The sequence below is a fragment of the Pseudophryne corroboree genome, chromosome 5 (assembly GCF_028390025.1).
Source record: "Pseudophryne corroboree isolate aPseCor3 chromosome 5, aPseCor3.hap2, whole genome shotgun sequence".
Lineage (NCBI taxonomy): Eukaryota > Metazoa > Chordata > Amphibia > Anura > Myobatrachidae > Pseudophryne > Pseudophryne corroboree.
The window spans coordinates 344,810,130-344,825,422 of NC_086448.1; the positions used below are offsets into that span (position 1 = coordinate 344,810,130).

Genomic DNA, 15,293 nt, shown 5'->3' on the forward strand with positions numbered 1-15,293 from the left:
GGAATATCTTCAATGTCTGTCTCAGCTCGTCGAGGACTGTGGCTGCGCCAGTGGTCTGCTGACGTGGAATCCAGGAGAGGTGTGGAGACCCTACCCTACACAGGTCAAGCTCTCTTTGGGGATGCGTGGATCTCCGTGTCTACAGCGGGTAAGTCCCCTTTTCTCTAACTTCCTAGTGGATGCTGGGAACTCCGTAAGGACCATGGGGAATAGCGGGCTCCGCAGGAGACTGGGCACTCTAAAGAAAGATTTAGTACTATCTGGTGTGCACTGGCTCCTCCCTCTATGCCCCTCCTCCAGACCTCAGTTAGAATCTGTGCCCGGACAGAGCTGGGTGCTTTTAGTGAGCTCTCCTGAGCTTGCTAATAAGAAAGTATTTTAGTTAGGTTTTTTTATTTTCAGAGAGCTTCTGCTGGCAACAGACTCTCTGCTACGAGGGACTGAGGGGAGAGAAGCAAACCTACTAACTGCGGCTAGGTTGCGCTTCTTAGGCTACTGGACACCATTAGCTCCAGAGGGATCGAACACAGGACCTGACCTTGTCGTCCGTTCCCGGAGCCTCGCCGCCGTCCCCCTCGCAGAGCCAGAAGACAGAAGCCGGCAGAAGCGGACATCGAAATCGGCGGCAAAAGACTCCTGTCTTCACATGAGGTAGCGCACAGCACTGCAGCTGTGCGCCATTGCGCCCACACTAACCCACACACTCCGGTCACTGTAGGGTGCAGGGCGCAGGGGGGGGGGGGCGCCCTGGGCAGCAATTGATACCTCCTGGCGAAAACTGCATATAGACAGTGGGACACTGTTATATGTATGAGCCCCCGCCATTTATTTGACAGAAAATCGCGGGACAGAAGCCCGCTGCTGAGGGGGCGGGGCCTTCGTCCTCAGCACTCACCAACGCCATTTTCCTGCCACAGCTCCGCTGAGAGGAAGCTCCCCAGGCTCTCCCCTGCAGAATCACGGTAGAAGGGTGAAAAAGAGAGGGGGGGGGCACATAAATTTAGGCGCATTAATCATAATACAGCAGCTACTGGGTAAACACTAAAGTACTGTGTAATCCCTGGGTTATATAGCGCTGGGGTGTGTGCTGGCATACTCTCTCTCTGTCTCTCCAAAAGGCCTTGTGGGGGTCCTGTCCTCATTTAGAGCTTCCCCTGTGTGTGTGGTGTGTCGGTACGCGTGTGTCGACATGTTTGACGAAGAGGGCTATGTGGAGGCAGAGCAAGTGCAGTTGACTGATGTGTCGCCGCCGACGGTGCCGACACCTGATTGGATGGATATGTGGAAGGTGTTAAATGATAATGTAAACTCCTTACATAAAAGGTTGGATAAAGCTGATACCTCGGGCCAGTCAGGGTCTCAACCCATGCCTGATCCTACAGCGCAGAGGCCCTCAGGGTCTCAAAAGCGTCCACTGTCCAAAATGGTTGACACAGATGTCGACACGGATTCTGACTCCAGTGTCGACGACGATGATGCAAAATTGCAACCGAAAATGACAAAAGCTATACGCTACATGATTATAGCGATGAAGGATGTTTTACACATATTAGAGGTAAACCCTGTCCCTGACGAGGGTTTATATGTATGGGGAGAAAAAGCAAGAGGTGACTTTTCCCCCTTCACATGAGTTAAATGAGTTATGTGAAAGAGCGTGGGATTCCCCCGATAAGAAAGTCCTGATTTCCAAAAGGTTACTTATGGCGTACCCTTTCCCGCCAGAGGACAGGGTGCGCTGGGAATCCTCCCCTAGGGTAGACAAAGCTCTCACACGCTTATCTAAGAAGGTGGCCCTGCCGTCGCAGGATACGGCCACCCTAAAGGATCCTGCAGATAGAAAGCAGGAAAGTATCCTGAAATCTGTTTATACACATTCAGGGACTCTACTGAGGCCGGCAATTGCGTCGGCGTGGATGTGTAGTGCTGTAGCAGCGTGGACAGATAATCTGTCTGAGGAAATGAATACCTTGGACAGGGATACCATTATGCTGACCCTGGGGCATATAAAAGACACTGTCCTATATATGAGGGATGCCCAGAGGGACATTTGCCTACTGGGCTCTAGAATTAATGCAATGTCAATTTCTGCCAGGAGGGTCCTGTGGACTCGGCAGTGGACAGGTGATGCCGACTCTAAAAAACACATGGAGGTGTTACCTTACAAGGGTGAGGAATTGTTTGGGGACGGTCTCTCGGACCTGGTTTCCACAGCTACTGCTGGGAAGTCAAACTTTTTGCCATATATTCCCTCACAACCTAAGAAAGCACCGTATTACCAAATGCAGTCCTTTCGCGCACAAAGAAGCAAGAAGGTCAGAGGTGCATCCTTTCTTGCTAGAGGCAGGGGTAGAGGAAAAAAGCTGCACCTTACAGCTAGTTCCCAGGAACAGAAGTCCTCCCCGGCTTCCACTAAATCCACCGCATGACGCTGGGGCTCCACGGGTGGAGCCAGGAGCGGTGGAGGCGCGTATCCGACATTTCAGCCACCAGTGGGTTCGCTCACAGGTGGATCCCTGGGCTATACAGATTGTGTCTCAGGGATACAAGCTGGAATTTGAAGTGATGCCCCCTCAACGTTACCTAAAATCGGCCCTGCCAGCTTCCCCCATAGAAAGGGAGGTAGTGGTAGCGGCAATTCACAAGCTATTTCTCCAGCAGGTGGTGGTAAAGGTTCCCCTTCTTCAACAGGGAAAGGGATACTATTCCACAATGTTTGTGGTACCGAAACCGGACGGTTCGGTCAGACCTATATTACATTTAAAGTCCCTGAACATTTATCTGAAAAGATTCAAGTTCAAAATGGAATCGCTCAGAGCGGTCATTGCAAGCGTGGAAGAGGGGGATTTTATGGTGTCTCTGGACATCAAGGATGCTTACTTGCATGTCCCCATTTATCCGCCTCATCAGGAGTACCTCAGATTTGTGGTACAGGACTGTCATTACCAATTCCAGACATTGCCGTTTGGGCTCTCCACGGCACTGAGAATATTTACCAAGGTAATGGCAGAAATGATGGTGATCCTGAGAAAGCAAGGAGTCACAGTTATCCCATACTTGGACGATCTCCTCATAAAGGCGAGGTCAAGGGAGCAGTTGCAGATCAGCGTAGCGCACTCTCAGGAAGTGTTGCAACAGCTTGGCTGGATTCTGAATATCCCAAAGTCGCAGCTGATTCCTACGACGCGTCTGCCCTTTCTGGGCGTAATTGTGGACACAGACCAGAAGAAGGTGTTTCTCCCGACGGAGAAGGCTCAAGAGCTTGTGACTCTAGTCGGAGACCTCTTAAAACCGAAACAGGTGTCGGTGCATCACTGCATGCTAGTCCTGGGAAAGATGGTGGCATCGTACGAAGCCATTACCTTCGGCAGGTTCCAGGCGAGGATCTTTCAATGGGATCTGTTGGACAAATGGTCCGGATCGCATCTTCAGATGCAGCGGCTGATCACCCTGTCCCCCAGGCCAGGATGTCTCTTCTGTGGTGGCTACAGAGTGCTCACCTTCTCGAGGGCCGCAGGTTCGGCATACAGGACTGGGTCCTGGTGACCACGGATGCGAGCCTCCGAGGGTGGGGGGCAGTCACTCAGGGAAGAAACTTCCAAGGGTTGTGGTCAAGTCAGGAGGCTTGTCTGCACATAAATATCCTGGAACTAAGGGCCATATTCAACGCCCTGAGTCAAGCGGAGCCCCTGCTTCGCAACCGACCGGTGCTGATTCAGTTAGACAACATCACCGCGGTGGCTCATGTAAACCGCCAGGGCGGCACAAGAAGCAGAGTCGCGATGGCGGAAGCCATCAGGATTCTTCGGTGGGCGGAGAATCACGTGCAAGCACTGTCAGCAGTGTTCATTCCGGGGGTGGACAACTGGGAAGCAGACTTCCTCAGCAGGCACGACCTTCACCCGGGAGAGTGGGGACTTCATCACAAAGTCTTCATTCAGATTACAAATCGATGGGAACTGCCACAGGTAGACATGATGGCGTCCCGTCTCAACAAAAAGCTACAACGGTATTGCGCCAGGTCAAGAGACCCTCAGGCGATAGCTGTGGACGCCCTGGTAACACCGTGGGTGTTCCAGTCGGTCTATGTGTTTCCTTCTCTTCCTCTCATACCCAAGATGCTGAGAATAGTAAGAAGAAGAGGAGTGAGAACAATACTCATTGTTCCGGATTGGCCAAGAAGGCCATGGTACCCGGAACTGCAAGAAATGCTCACAGAGGACCCATGGCCTCTGCCTCTCAGACAGGACCTGTTGCAACAGGGGCCCTGCCTGTTCCAAGACTTACCACGGCTGCGTTTGACGGCATGGCGGTTTAACGCTGGATCCTAGCGGAAAAAGGCATTCCGGAAGAAGTTATTCCTATGCTGATAAAGGTTAGGAAGGACGTGACAGCAAAGCATTATCACCGCATATGGCGAAAATATGTTGCTTGGTGTGAGGCCAGGAAGGCCCCTACAGAGGAATTCCAACTGGGCAGATTTCTGCACTTTCTACAGTCTGGAGTGACTATGGGCTTGAAGTTGGGATCCATAAAGGTCCAGATTTCGGCCCTATCCATTTTCTTTCAAAAGGAACTGGCGTCTCTTCCTGAAGTTCAGACGATTGTTAAGGGAGTGCTGCATATTCAGCCCCCTTTTGTGCCACCAGTGGCACCTTGGGATCTCAACATGGTGTTGGGTTTCCTAAAATCCCACTGGTTTGAACCACTTAAGACCGTGGAGCTAAAGTATCTCACGTGGAAGGTGGTCATGCTATTGGCCTTAGCTTCGGCTAGGCGTGTGTCAGAATTGGCGGCTTTGTCATGTAAAAGCCCCTATCTGGTTTTTCATATGGACAGGGCAGAATTGCGGACTCGTCCCCAATTTCTGCCAAAGGTGGTGTCATCTTTTCATTTGAACCAACCTATTGTGGTGCCTGCGGCTACTCGTGACTTGGAGGATTCCAGGTTACTAGATGTAGTCAGGGCTTTGAAGATTTATGTAGCCAGAACTGCTGGAGTCAGGAAAACTGACTCGCTGTTTATCCTATATGCCCCCAACAAGTTGGGGGCTCCTGCTTCAAAGCAAACCGTTGCCCGCTGGATCTGTAACACGATTCAGCAGGCTCATTCTGCGGCTGGATTGCCGCATCCAAAATCAGTGAAAGCCCATTCCACAAGGAAGGTGGGCTCTTCTTGGGCGGCTGCCCGAGGGGTCTCTGCTTTACAGCTTTGCCGAGCTGCTACTTGGTCGGGTTCAAACACATTTGCAAAATTCTACAAGTTTGATACCCTGGCTGAGGAGTACCTTGAGTTTGCCCATTCGGTGCTGCAGAGTCATCCGCACTCTCCCGCCTGTTTGGGAGCTTTGGTATAATCCCCATGGTCCTTACGGAGTTCCCAGCATCCACTAGGACGTTAGAGAAAATAAGATTTTACTTGCCGGTAAATCTATTTTTCATAGTCCGTAGTGGATGCTGGGCGCCTGTCCCTAGTGCGGACTTTCTGCAATACGTGTACATAGTTATTGCTTAATAATGGGTTATGTTATGTTGGCATCCATTGTTGATGCCCTGTTGTTGTTCATACTGTTGACTGGATAAGTGTATCACAAGTTATACGGTGTGATTGGTGTGGCTGGTATGAGTCTTACCCAGGATTCCAAAATCCTTTCCTTATAATGTCTGCTCTTCCGGGCACAGTTTTCTTAACTGAGGTCTGGAGGAGGGGCATAGAGGGATAGTACTAAATCTTTCTTTAGAGTGCCCAGTCTCCTGCGGAGCCTGCTATTCCCCATGGTCCTTACGGAGTTCCCAGCATCCACTACAGACTATAAGAAATAGATTTACCGGTAAGTAAAATCTTATTTTCTTCCCTCAGCAGCTCCTACTACGAAGAAACCTTTTTCTTCACCTGCATAACAGTCCTTTCGGGTTACTAAACCGAGAAAGGTCAAACCATCCAACACCTTCTTTAGAGGTGGCCGACCAAAATCCAAGAAACCTGCTGCGGCGGGTTCCCAAGAACAGAAGCCTGCTTCAGGTACGCCAAAGTCCTCCGCATGACGGTGGACAGTGCAACCTGGAGGTAGGGCTGGTGGGGGCGAGACTCAGACATTTCAGTCTCGTCTGGGCGTCATCTGGCCTGGACCCCTGGGTACTAGATATTGTGTCCCAGGGGTACCGGCTGGAATTTCAAGATCTCCCTCATCGGTTCTTCAAATCGGGCTTGCCAGCTTTGTCGGCAGACAGGGCTACCCTACAGGGAGCCATCCAGAAGTTGGTGGAGGCACAGGTCATTGTACCAGTCCCTCCACAAATGCAAAACACAGGTTACTATTCGAACCTTTTCGTGGTACCGAAACCGGATGGTTCAGTCAGGCCCACTCTGAACTTAAAATCACTAAACCCCTTTCTGAGGGAGTTCAAGTTCAAAATGGAGTCTCTAAGGTCAGTGATATCCGGTCTGGAGAAGGGAGAATTCCTGGTATCCCTGGATATCAAGGATGCGTACCTCCACATTCCGATTTGGCAGCCGTATCAAGCTGATCTCTGATTCACACTGTTGGACTGTCATTTTCAATTCCAGGCCCTGCCATTCGGCCTCTCCACAGCACCGAATGTATTCACCAAGGTGATGGCGGAAATTATGGTTCTCCTCTGCAGACAGGGGGTGAACATAATTCCATATTTGGACGATCTGCTGATAAAGGCATCGTCCAAGGAGAAGCTGTTACAGTCCATAGTTCTCATGACCCATCTACTCAGGGAACACGGTTGGATCCTGAATCTTCCAAAATCACATTTGGAACCAACCAGGAGGTTGTCCTTTCTCGTAATGATCCTCGACACGGAAGTGCAGAGGGTGTTTCTTCCAGAGGAAAAAGCGTTGGTGATACAAACAATGGTCCGGAATGTCCTGAAGCCAGCCCTGGTGTCAGTTCATCAGTGCATTCGTCTTCTGGGGAAGATGGTGGCCTCTTACGAGGCCCTGCAGTTCGGGAGGTTTCATGCTCTGTCATTCCAACTGGATCTCCTGGACAAGTGGTCGGGATCCCATCTACAAATGCACCAGAGAATATGTCTGTCGCCAAAGGCTAATATTTCACTCCTGTGGTGGCTACAATTGCCTCACCTTCTGGAGGGGCCGCAGGTTCGGGATTCAGAACTGGATCCTTCTAACCACGGATGCAAGTCTCTGCGGCTGAGGCGCAGTCACTCAAGGGGAAACCTTCCAAGGAAGGTGGTCAAGTCTGGAAGCCGGCCTGCCAATAAACATTCTGGAACTAAGAGCTGTCTACAACGGTCTTCTCCAAGCGGCCCATCTTCTGAGAAATGGGGCCATTCAAGTGCATTCGGACAATGTAACGACAGTGGCTTACATCAACCGACAGGGCGGAACGAAGAGCAGAGCTGCAATGTCAGAGGTAACAAGAATCATCCTCTGGGCAGAAAAACACGCGTTGGCGCTGTCTGCAATCTTCATTCCGGGAGTAGACAACTGGGAAGCAGACTTCCTCAGCAGACACAATCTCCATCCAGGGGAGTGGGGTCTCCATCCGGAAGTGTTCAAGGAGGTAACAGATCTTTAGGGTGTATCCCAAATAGATGGCCTCTCGTCTCAACAAGAAGCTTCAGCGATATTGTTTCAGGTCGAGGGACCCGCAAGCATTGGCGATGGACGCCCTAGTGACTCCATGGGTATTCCAGAGGGTGTACGTGTTTCCACCACTCCCACTCATTCCAAGAGTGCTAAAGCTCATAAGGAGAACAAGGGTTCAAGCGATCCTCATTGCTCCAGACTGGCCAAGAAGGTCTTGGTACGCGGATCTTCTGGATCTACTGCTAGAAGAGCCGAGGCCTTTTGCTCTTCGGAAGGACTTGCCGCGGTAGGGGGCGATCGCCTATCAAGACTTACCACAGCTACGTTTGACGGCATGGAGGTTGAACGCCAGATACTAGCTCGGAAGGGCATTCCGAACAAGGTTATTCCTACCCTGATTCAGGCTAGGAAAGGAGTAACGTCTAAACATTACCATCGTATTTGGAAAAAATATGTATCTTGGTGTGAGTCCAAGAGGCTTCCTAAAGTGGAGTTTCAACTGGGATGTTTTCTCCTCTTATGGGCCTGAGGTTCGGATCCGTAAAGGTCCAAAATTCAGCGCTATCCATTTTCTTCCAGAAACAGTTGGCTGCCCTCCCTGAGGTTCAGACTTTTTCTGAAAGAAGTTCTGCACATCCAACCTCCCTTTGTACCGCCTACGGCGCCCTGGGATCTTAACGTGGTGTTGCAGTTCCTCCAGTCGGACTGGTTTGTGCCTCTACAGGAGGTTGAGGTCAAGTTTCTCACGTGGAAGGCTGTCACTTTGTTGGCCTTAGCTTCTGCTAGACGTGTGTCAGAGTTGGGGGCTTTGTCATATAAAAGCCTATACTTGATCTTCCATGAAGATAGAGCTGAGCTTCGGACACGTCAGCAGTATCTTCTGAAGGTTGTGTCGGCATTTCATATCAACCAACCTATTGAGGTGCCAGTTGCGACTGACTCCTCCATTTCTTCAAAGTCCTTAGATGTTTTAAGGGCTCTAAAAATCTATGTGAGGAGTACTGCTCGTCACAGGAAATTGGACTCTCTGTTTGCCCTGTATGATCCCAAGAAAATTGGGTGTCCTGCTTCTAAGCAGACGATCTCTCGCTGGATCAGGTTCACTATCCAGCATGCGTATTCTACAGCAAGCTTGCCGTGTCCTACGTCTGTTAAGGCCCACTCTACTCATAAGGTGGGTTCTTCCTGGACGGCTGCCCGGGGTGTCTCGGCGTTACAACTCTTCCGAATGGCTACTTGGTCGGGGTCGAACATGTTCGCAAAGTTCTGCAAGTTCGATACTTTGGCTTATGAGGACCTTAATTTTGGTCAATCAGTTCTGCAGGAGCCTCTGCGCTCTCCCTCCCGTTCTTGGAGCTTTGGTACATCCCCATGGTACTAATGTAGACGCCAGCATCCTCTAGGACAGGGGCGGCCAACCAGTCAGTGACAAAGAGCCAAATAACCTTGTTAGGTACGTCAAAGAGCCGACATCGAGCCGAAGGCGCGCATGCAAAAATAGAATGTGGCCTTGTGCCTGCTAGACCACACCCCTGTTATAAAATACATTGAAAAAGCAAGAACGACATAAAGTCAGATCCATTGAAAAAGCCACTTTCACATAAAATAATTGAAAAAGCCAGATTCACATAATAAACTTAAGTTCCCCCATGTGTCACTCCAGCCAGCTCCCCATGTGACACTACTGCTAGCACCCTCCTATGTCACTCCAGCCAGCTCTTCCATGTGTCACTCCTGCTAGCACCCTCCTATGTCATTCCAGCCAGCTCCCCATGTGACACTCCTGCTAGCACCCTCCTATGTCACTCCTGCCAGCACCCCCATGTCACTCCAGCCAGCTCTCCCATGTGTCACTACTGCTACCACCCTCCTATGTCACTCCAGCCAGCTTTCCCATGTGTCACTACTTCCAGCACCCTCCTTCATCACTCCAGTCAGCTCCTCCATGTGTCACTCCTGCCAGGACCCTTCTGTGTCACTCCAGCCAGCTCCGCCTTGTGTCACTCTAGCCCACCCTCATGTGTCACTAAAGTTCCCCCACCAAGTCGTGCCATTGCTGCAGCCCCTTATGTGTTCTCTGTTTGCCAGTGGGTGTCTCGCCTCTAGTATCTGGCTCCTTCAATTTTCAGTCCCTGTAGTGCTGCTGCATGTCTGGATGGAGTGTAGCAGTTTCTGTATCTGTTCTGGTCACATGATTTAGAGTGTTGGGAGCCACATTTAAATAAAGAAAGAGCCTCTGGTTGGCCACCGCTGCTCTAGGATGTAAGAGAAAATAGGATTTTAATTACCTACCGATAAATCCTTTTCTCGTAGTCCGTAGAGGATGCTGGGCATCCGCCCAGCGCTTCGTTTTCCTGCAGTGGTTTTCTGGTTCAGTACAACTTTGTTTTTAGTTACGTACTGCTTTGTTACTTGGTAAGTACTGTTTTAGCGGTTGCTGAGTTTCCAAGCTTGTTAGCTTGGCTTGCCTTCTGTGTGTGAGCTGGTATGAATCTCGCCACTATCTGTATTTAAATCTTTCTCTTGAAGATGTCAGTCTCCTCGGGCACAGTTTCTAGACTGAGTCTGGTAGGAGGGGCATAGAGGGAGGAGCCAGCCCACACTCTCAAACTCTTAAAGTGCCAATGGCTGCTAGTGGACCAGTCTATACCCCATGATACTAATGTGGACCCCAGCATCCTCTACGGATTACGAGAAAAGGATTTACCGTAGGTAATTAAAATCCTATTTTTGCTTTTTTTAACAGTCTCTTCCTTATACCCACACTCCTAAAACCTGTTTTTCAAAAGGTCTGCTGCTTGTTTGAATACTGCCTCCTCTGAACAATTACGCTTGACTCTTTTTAACTGGCTGTTTGGTATAGAATCTAGCCAGTTTCTATGTTGGCAGTTATTCTTGTCAATGTATGTTTGGGAGTCAGTGGGCTTTTTGAATGTTTTCATTCATAATGCTCCATCCTTTATTTAAGGCGTAATATCCAAAAAGTCTATGCTTTCTGCGCTGATATGGAAGGTTAAATATATATTGAAAGGGTTGTCGTTTGATAAACAAAATTAATCCCGTAGTTCCCTTCCATATAAAAATTATGTTGTCGTTTCAGTGAGACCAGGTTCGCCTCAAATGGGTTGGGTCCCCAGTCAAAATCTGTCTCCCATTTATCCATAAAGACGTTGGCATAACTTGGGGCGAACCTGGTGCCCATTGCAGTCCCGACCTTTTGGAGGAAGAAATCCCCATTAAACATAATGTAGTTATTAGCTAGGATGAACTGAACACCCTCTACTATAAATTCCTGAGGTTTTTTTTTTTCAATCTCACTTCTACTCAAGTTTTCTGACACCACTTTAACTCCTGCCTCGTGATCTATGTTAGTATAAAGGGACTTCACATCCGCCGTTACCATCAATAGTCCTTTCTTCCACGGGACTGTGGGTAGGAAATTGAGCAGGTCTGTTGTGTCCTTCAAATGGGATTTATTATTTACCACCAAAGGTTGGAGATAGAAGTCAATCATTTCTGGCAAATTAGCTGTAATTGATCCAATGTGTGATACTATTGGTCGCCCAGGGGGATGTTGTGCATCCTTATGGACTTTCGGGAGGAGATATATAACAGGTATTACGGCTCCTTTATTAATAATAAATTCCTGTTCCTTATCACCTAATACGTTGGATCTCTATATTTATTGACCAGGGTCTCTAGTTTTTCCTTAATTTTGATAGTCAGATCACATCTTAGATTGTGATAGAATTCCATCACTTTTTATTCTCTTCAGATCATCTTGCACTAATGTGGCAAAAGTGTCCACATAGCTGCCTTTCATGTGCTGTGGAAAAAAGACCGACTTAGGTCTACAGGGAGTACTAACATGAAGTTGTGTTTCATTTATCTCCCATACTGTCTCCTTTGTCAGGAAAAACTTCTTTATACACAGTTTATACGAACTTGTGTATACAAAAGTAGAGAACTTGTCAACTGAGGTAGTTGGAGCATATTTCATCACTTTCTCTAAAACCGAAATTTCATATTTGGACAGTATATGTGAACTGATGTTGAATATTTTAATTGATCTTTTCTCAAAATCTTGTGCATTACTCGCTTCCTGATTGATGGACTCTCCATTTTCCATATTAAACTTAGAAACTGTATCTTTATCCACCCTATTTGTTCTAATGATTTTCCTCTTTCTTTTACGTTTTTTGTTCACTCCTCCCCTTTTTTACCTATATGTCCTCTTTAGTGTCACTACCTCTGGTTGTTACGTGTCCTTCTTTTCTCCCAAAAAATGACCCTCAATATGATTGTCTCTTAGTGGGATGTACCTATTCCTTTGTGGGAGGAGTGTGAGTGGCACAAAATGTCATACTTAGTCTATATAGTAGGCTGTTTCGGCCTGGTGTGTAGTTCTGCACCCACTTTCCAATAGCCTCCGATGGGTTAGGGTCCAGCATAGATGGCATATAGGGATCCAGGCAGCAGAGCTCACAGCCACACCAACACCCACGCCAGTTTTTGCACCAAAACACTCGGCGGTCATAAAAGTCACCATCAAATGTGTCTGTATTCCGGTGGTATAGAATAGACACCCAGAGGATCCTCTCCACTTAAGCCACGTAATGAGGTAGTTAGTCCAAAATTGGCCAAATAGCGGAAGACTAGGGCAGATTCTAGCAGTGTTTTTCAGGAGCCAGTCTAAAAGTTTGTCATACCAGATGCCACGCCCTCCGGAATTAGGTGTCACTATTTAAATGTGGTTTTTCCAAGTTTCGTATGGAAACCCTTCGCTCTATTGTTCTGGCCTTGGAACCGGGGGATTATATGGTCTCCCTGGACATACAGGATGCTTAGCTGCATATTCCCATTGCAATGTCGCATCAGCAGTATCTGAGGTTTGCTGTGGACAACCTCCATTACCAATTTCGGGCGTTACCTTTTCCCTTGACAACGGCTCAGCGTGTTTTCACCAAGGTCATGGCGGTAATGACAGCTATGCTCCGCCGTCAAGGGGTCAGGATCCTACCGTATCTGGACGACTTGTTGATCCTGGCAAATTTCCCAGAAGTTCTCCTATGCCATCTGGATCTGACTATCCAGTTTCTGCAAGCCCACGGGTGGCTCATCAACTGGAAGAAATCTTCCCTGGTCCCTGCGCAAAGCATGTTGCACCTGGGAGCGTTGTTGGACACCCGCAACCAGCGGTTGTTCTTGTCTCAGGAGAAGGTCCTGAAGCTTCTGGACAAGATTCGATACTTCCTATCTCGTCCGCAAGTGTCAATACATTCGGCGATGCAAGTGCTAGGTCTCATGGTGTCGGCTTTCGACATGGTGGAGTACGCTCAGTTCCATTTACGCCCTCTGTAGAAACTGATTCTTGCCAAATAGGATGACCTACCTCACCGGATCAGGTCTCACATGATCTCCTTGTCTCCGGAGGTCCGTCTGTCACTGAGCTGGTGGCTTCAGGACCAACGATTGAGCAGGGGTCGTCCCTTCTGGATCTCCAACTGGGTTCTTCTGATGACGGATGCCAGTCTGAGAGGTTGTAACGCTGTGTTGGAGCAACACTCCCTTCAGGGTCGGTGGACCAAGGAGGAGTCTTTCATCCCAATTTAAACATTCTGGATTTGTGGGCGGTGTTCAACTCATTGAACTTGGCCCAGCATTTAATAAAGAACAGACCTGTTTAAGTACAGTCGGACAACACCACCACGGTGGCGTACATCAATCATCAGGGCGGCACTCGAAGCTGCATGGCAATGAGGGAAGTATCACGGATTCTTCAGTGGGCGGAACGCCATCTGCCAGCCATATCGGCAGTGTTTATTCCGGGGGTCCTAAACTGGGAAGCGGACTTTCTCAGTCAGGACGTACACGCCGGAGAATGGAGCCACCATCCAGATGTGTTTCAACTCCTCGTGGACAAGTGGGGCCTTCCAGATGTGGACCTGATGGCATCTCGACGCATTCACAAGGTTCCGGTCTTCGGAGCAAGGACAAGGGATCCTCAAGCAGCGTTCGTGGACGCACTGGCAATTCCATGGAACTTTCGGCTGCCATACATGTTCCCTCCGATGTCACTCCTGCCCAGAGTAATAAGGAAGTTCAAGCAAGAAGGAGGAATCCTACTTCTGATTGCTCCAGCATGGCCCAGACGGCATTGGTTCTCAGACCTTCAGGGTCTCTCGATAGAGCGTCCCCTTCTACTTCCGCAGTGCCCAGATCTCCTCGTTCAGGGCCCTTGTGTATATCAGGACTTAGCCCGATTGGCTTTGACGGCGTGGCTCTTGAAGCTTCCGTCTTAAGGGCCAAAGGATTTTCTGAGGCGGTCATTCAAACCATGTTGAAGGCCTGTAAACCGGCTTCTGCTCAGATTTACCATAGGGTCTGGAGTTCTTACTTTGCTTGGTGCGCATCTAACAATCATGACGCTTACAAGTTTAGTACGGCCAAACTTTTGGCCTTTCTACAACAGGGCCTGGACTTGGGCCTTCGTCTGGCCTCCATCAAGTTTCATATTTCTGCCTTGTCGGTTTGGTTCCAGAGAAAAATTGCAACTTTACCTGATGTTCATATATTTACTCAGGGTTTGTTGCGGATTCAACCTCCTTACATCCCGCCGGTGGCTCCTTGGGACTTGTCGTGGTTTTGGAGGCGTTGCAAGAGTCTCCATTTGAGCCTCTTGAATCGGCAGACCTTAAGTGGCTTTCTCTTAAGGTGTTGTTTCTGCTGGCTATTGCCTCTGCCAGACGGGTGTCTGATTTGGGTGCTGTAAGTCACCATAGCTGATTTTTCACCGTGACCGGGCGGTTCTTAGAACACGTCCCGGGTATCTACCTAAGGTGGTGTCTTCTTTCCACCTTAATCAGGAGATTGTGGTTTCGGCCTTTGCCTCTCCTGAATTGTCTTCCAAAGAGCGGTCTTTGGATGTGGTACGGCCTCTCCGTATCTATGAAGAGGACAGCTCCTATCAGGAAGTCTGATCCTCTCTTTGTACTGTTTGGTTTTCACAAACGTGGCTGGCCTGCTCACAAGCTGACCTTGGCCAGATGGATTAGAATGGTGATACAATGGTGAACAATTGTGCAAGGCGGTTACGTGGTCCTCAGTGAACACGTTCATAAGGTTCTATGCATTCGGTACATCCGCCTCCCAGGATGCTTCCTTTGGACGCCGGGTTCTTGTGCCAGCTACAGTGCATCCCCTCCCATAAGGAACTGCTTTAGGACATCCCCATTGTCATTCCCTGTGGAGTCCAGTGTACCCCGCAGCAGAAAACGAGATTTATGGTAAGAACTTACCGTTGTCAAATCTCTTTCTGCGCGGTACAGTGGACTCCACAGAGCGCCCACCCTGACGCACTTAGCTTCTTTGGGTTGGTATGGCAATAGCCGCTGACACCCTTTCCTGTCGTGAGTGTGTGGTGTATGTGGCTACTAACAATTGTCGTCTCTTTTACCTGCTACTGCATTGGACTGGTTAACAAAAACTGAGCTCCTGTGCACGGAGGCGGGGTTATAGAAGAGGCGACGCTATGCATCTTAGGAAGCAGGTCAAAGCTTTGAGCCTGTTGGTGCCTCAGATCAAGATCCTACTCTACACCCCAATGTCATTCCCTGTGGAGCCCAATGTACCTCGCAGAAAGATTTAACAACGGTAAGTTCTTACCATAAATCTAATTTTAGTATCTCTCATTTGAGTCACCCTCCCTATTTCTG

The 15,293-nt window shown here is 49.0% G+C and overlaps 1 protein-coding gene across 4 annotated transcripts in view; it reads left to right on the forward strand.

The window, feature by feature from the left end:
* The window catches only part of TRANK1 (tetratricopeptide repeat and ankyrin repeat containing 1), a 417,569-nt gene that overhangs the window by 86,310 nt on the left and 315,966 nt on the right, over positions 1-15,293 (forward strand). The window lies entirely within an intron of this gene.